Genomic DNA, 5439 nt, shown 5'->3' on the forward strand with positions numbered 1-5439 from the left:
TAAGGGTTACTGGAGGAGAAGTAGATGAGGGGGTGGGGATTGGTTAAATGGACAATGGGTATTAAGGAGGGCACTTGTGTTGAGCACTGGGTGTTGTATATAAGTGATGAATCACTAGATTCTGTACCTGAAACTAAAATTACATTGTAGGTTAACTAACTGGAATTCAGATGAAAACTTGAATATATATATATATATATATATATATATATGGTAAGACAACTGAAGTGTAGAAGTTTAATTGCAGGTTTTTTTGCATCAATGATATGAACATGAAAGATTCAGAGATGACTGCAGGCAGATTTCTGCCCGTGCTATGTATATATGGACAGTCCTACCATGTGTTTCACATTTAATGATATTCTGCTTTTGGAATTTTAGTTGTATGTATATAGAAAATGAGTTTAAACTTTTTTTAAGTTTATTTATTTATTTTGAAAGAAAGTGTGTGCACATGCAGGAAAGGGGCAGAGAGAGAGAGAGAGAGAGAGAGAGAGAGAATCCCAAGCAGGCTCCACACGGTCAGCACAGAGCCTGATGCAGGGTTCAATCCCACCAAGAGATCGTGAGCTGTGCCAAGATCAAGAGTCAGATACTTAACCAATTGAGCCACCCAGGTGCCCCTAGAAAATGAGTTTAATAACTCATCATGGGGGGCGCCTGGGTGGCGCAGTCGGTTAAGCGTCCGACTTCAGCCAGGTCACGATCTCGCCGTCCGGGAGTTCGAGCCCCGCGTCAGGCTCTGGGCTGATGGCTCAGAGCCTGGAGCCTGTTTCCCTCTGTGTCTCCCTCTCTCTCTCTACCCCTCCCCCGTTCATGCTCTGTCTCTCTCTGCCCCAAAAATAAATAAATGTTGAAAAAAAAAATTAAAAAAAAAAAATAACTCATCATGGTTCTGAATCGTCTTATGTTAATCATTTCTTAAAACTTTTGTGCGTGTGTGTTTTAATTTATTTTTTAATGTTTCATTAGTTTTGAGTGAGAGAGCTCAAGAGTTAGCAGGGGCAGGGCAGAAAGAGGGAGACAGAGAATCCAAAGCAGGCTCCACGTTGAAAGCAGAGAGCCCGATGTGGGGCTCAAACCCATGAACCATGACATCATGACCTGAGGTGAAGTCAGACACTTAACCGATTGAGCTACCCAGGTGCCCCTCTTGTGTTTTTTATAATAAAAAATAAAAGTGATGCCAAAGAAACAAAAACAAGATATATCATTTTAAAATTCACATTGCCAGAGATAAAGAAAAAATTCTAAATACTTTTACAAAAGAAAAAAAATCAGGGCATATTCAAAGTATAGGGAATTGAAATGACATTGTATTCTCAAGAGCAACAGTGGAAGGTTGTGGACAATGGAACCATGCAAAGAAGACAATAGAAAATGCTTTGAATGTGGCATTCTCTAACTAGTGAAATTTCAAGTGTGGCAGCAGAGTGGTCAGTTTGAGTCAGTCAGTGACTCAGTTTACCTCCCACACATACTTTCTCCAGAAGTTGTTTGTGAATGTAATATAAAGGAAAAGGAAGATGTGGTTCCTCAAACACAAGGGACCCAACAGAGGAGAGACACGAAGCGGATCTTCTTTCAGTTATGCACTAAATCCAGAGATAAAAAAGTACAATCACAGTAAAGTATTTGGCTCTTCAGTGAACAACACTTATGCAATCTAATAATGTCTACATTGGGTTTTTGAGTTTCTGACGTTATATGTATATGGGAGTCAGTATATATGGGAAGGGGACAGGGGTTGTCCCTATAATCCCTTTGTTCATCTTAACACTCTTCTTTCCCATTCCCTTCATACTAGACTCTGGTCTCTATTGGACTACATAGTTGGTGATCGGATGGAGGTGTGAATACATACATCTCAGTGAATGGTGAGGTTGGGGAGGTCAATGACCAGACAAATGGATTAGGTGTCAGGGGCACCAGCACTGGGATTTATGTGAATCAGTGGGGTGAGGGAACTGAGTGGATGTTTGAGTTTGTAATTGGGTCTAGAAAAATCAAATACCTCAATGTTGTGAAATAAATTCATAAACCCACTATATATAATATATACTCTTTAAACTTTCCTGTACACTTGAAAATAGAGATATTTAAAGAAATCTTTAAATATTATTCAATTGAATTAATGAGCATTATGGCAGATGATTTTGGTTGCTTACCCAGCAATCATTCCCTAATGTCTTTGCTAATTTTGTTCAGATATTAAGTAGTCAAATGTTTTTAAGGGAAGCTGGCCTTTCACTAGCCCTATAAGATGAATTTTGAATAGTCCAAACTACTAATGGTGATTTAGCTCCTTTAGCAGTGGTTTAAAAATGCACATGTGATTATGGATAATGAGAGGTGAGAGAAAGTCTGTTCTTAGATGTGCTATCCCTCCTGAAACCGGGTATTTAACTCATCTTTGAACTGGTTGTTCCCATAGTTGCTAACTTAGTGCTTTCTTATAGAACCCCTTCTTAATGAACGATATGCCTCCTTGTATTATAAAATCTTTCTGTTAATGCATTAGACTTTTTTTTTGTAGAGTAGTAAAAGTGCATTTCTGTTTCCTTGTTACATTACTCAAAGCTAATAAACACTTTCCTTAGTTTTCTAGTAACTAGGTGCAAAAATCATATGTTGCAGCTTTACAGTTTTTGAAATATTTTAGATATTCCTAAACTATGAACTTTCTTAACACCACTGTCTTGCCAGATCACCAATACTGTACCTTGACTAATGCTAACCCTCCTCCTTGCCTCACCACCTGCCTCCCACATACACACACACAGGCTTCCTGTTGCTCTGCCTAATTAGCCATGTTCCTTTGGGTCTGTCATGTTCTGTAAGCCCCCGCTCCTGCCAACCAACTTCCATACAACTTACCCACAGGCAAGAACACAAGGGTGTGCCTTTCAACCACTAGAACAAAATTTTTTAAATTGACAGTTGCAGAATTGTGGAGTGTTTTTTACATTGATCTTTGCTAATGCAATTAGCGGTATGTTTTGCATGTATGGCTTAACAAATCCTTGAATCATACATACATACATACATACATACATACATACATAAATTTTATTTTTCATGAGAAGGTGGGTGCGATTCTCAGTGGGCAACCAGAGCCCAATGCCCCACCAACCCTATGTCCTTACCTGAAGCTGGCACTGAAACTGACCCTGCCACTCCTCCTCAACACTCCCTCTGGTCCACCTCAACTTCCTGCAAGGAGAGTGTCTGTCCTCTGCAGAGAAGGAATCCCTTTGACATTTTTGAAGATTATAAGACATAGTCATTTTGTAGAATGCCCTTCATATTTGTATTCATTCATTCAGTGAATCCTCATATCCCATTGAGGGGCACACAGTGTCAGTTTGTACATTGTTGATGGTATTAAATTTGATCACTTAAGATAATGTCTTCTAATTTTCTCTGTTGTGAAGTTACATTGCATCTTTATAAGTTAATAGATATTTCATGTGGAGATACCTTGAAACTGTACCAATATCTAATTCCTCATCTCATTTTTATCTACTGGTATTAGAATCCATTGATGATTCTCTCTTGAATTAATTATTACCATGATAATTGTCAAACGGGTTTTTTTCTAATTCTGTTCTACTATAAAAAAAAAAAGCTCTCTCTTCTCTCCATACTTTATTCATTTGCTTATATCATGAATTCTATTTAATTCAGTAAGTTACAATGTGTAAGTATTATTATAATGTTATAATTATCTCAGATTTGGCCAATGAGAACCCCTGCAAGCCATATCGTGTATCTTCTTGACATGTTCCCATCATGTTTTGGGTTTGGTTTTGGTTGTTTTTTTTTTTTTTTTTTTTTTTTGAGGACTTCCATATTTCCTGGCATAAGATGTTCTAAGCTCAACTTGTATTTTCCTTATTCCCCTCTGGAATCAGCTATTTATTCAAGGAACACTGGTTCCTTTTGATAGAGAGTAGTATCTAGAAACCAACATCAGGTTCTAGATGTGCTCATTTCTATTAGGATGTTTCTGCTTCTGGGCTCACTCTGTGGACAGAGCTAGGAAGTATAAGTATATACCTTTACTTCTATATTTATCTGTATCACTATCCACCTATATTGTAAACTATTAATTCATATTGATAATTCCAAATCCAGTTCAATACTACTGGATTCATTCTAACTTTCTCTTTTTTTGTTTTTGTATCTTCCTTCTCAGTCAGTGAGAAATCTGGCCGCTGTTATCTGAAATATATTTACTTACTTGTTCAATTCCCTGTATGAGCCTGTCTCCTGACCCCAACAGGTTGTCCCTGCCACCCTTACCAGTGCTGTCCTGGGCTGCCATTACTTGCTGCCCTGCTCCAATACCATCTTTATATGGATCACCATTACATTCTTATGAAATCAATTGATTCTGAAAGTAGTAACACAGAACATTTTTTTTAACCAACAGACACCAAGAAATTACTCAAGGTTATTTAACTTTTTAAAAAATGTCTATTTATTTTTGAAAGTGAGAAAGTAGGCACATGCATGCGGGGGAGTGGGCTCTGAGCTGACAGCAGAGAGTCTGATGGGGGGGGCTCAAATTCACAAACCATTAGACAATGACCTGGGCCAAAGCTGGACGCTTACCTGACTGAGCCATCCAGGTGCCCCTATTTAACTTTCTAATGTATGAATGGAGATATTTTAAAAAATGTATCCCGTCTAGAAACATAATTTGCTTTAAAAATCAATTTAAAATATCTCGAATATGCAATAATAGATGTAAATAATAAAAACATGTCATGCAAAAAAAAAAAAAAAAAACCAAAAGCCTCAGATACACAAGAGGTCTTTGCATGTTGTGCTTGTTTTGGCAGTGCCTATATTAAAATTGGAACTATACAGAGAAGATTAGCATGACCCCTGTGCAAGGATGACACACTTTATGATGCAGTCCCTATTTTTTTTTTTGTTCTGTATATTTTACCACAATTTTATTTAATTTTATTTATTTTTTAAAAACATTTATTTGTTTTTGGGGCACCTGGGTGGCTCATTCGGTTGGGCATCTGACTTCGGCTCAGGCCATGATCTCACAGTTTGTGGGTTTGAGCCCCGCGTTTAATTAATAAACATTTAATGTTTAATTATTTAATAAACATTTAATGTTTAATTAATAAACATTAATTTATTTCTGAGAGAGAGAGAGAGAGAGAGTGCAGGGGAGGGGCAGGAAGAGAGGGGGACAGAGGATCCGAAGCAGGCTCTGTGCCAACAGCAGACAGCTCAATATGGGGCTTGAACTCATGACGCGTGAGATCACGACCCAAGCCGAAGTCTGATGCTTAACCGACTGAGCCACCGGGTGCCCCATTTTATTTTTTTAAGATTTCATTTTTAAGTAATCTCTACACTCAACATGGGGCTTGATCCTACAACCCCAAGATCAAGAGTCACATGCTTCACCAA

At 38.0% G+C, this 5439-nt stretch overlaps 1 non-coding gene across 1 annotated transcript; it reads left to right on the forward strand.

The window, feature by feature from the left end:
* The first annotated feature begins 4831 nt into the window (after positions 1–4831).
* LOC124504530 (U6 spliceosomal RNA) lies at positions 4832–4938 on the forward strand. Its single transcript, XR_006960486.1, has one exon. It is a non-coding gene; the product is annotated as a U6 spliceosomal RNA (small nuclear RNA).
* The last annotated feature ends 501 nt before the right edge of the window (positions 4939–5439 follow it).

Source organism: Lynx rufus, unplaced genomic scaffold (genome assembly GCF_022079265.1).
Source record: "Lynx rufus isolate CCGP_SWC_20201006 ecotype Redwood Valley unplaced genomic scaffold, mLynRuf1.p SCAF_8, whole genome shotgun sequence".
Classification (NCBI taxonomy): Eukaryota; Metazoa; Chordata; class Mammalia; order Carnivora; family Felidae; genus Lynx; species Lynx rufus.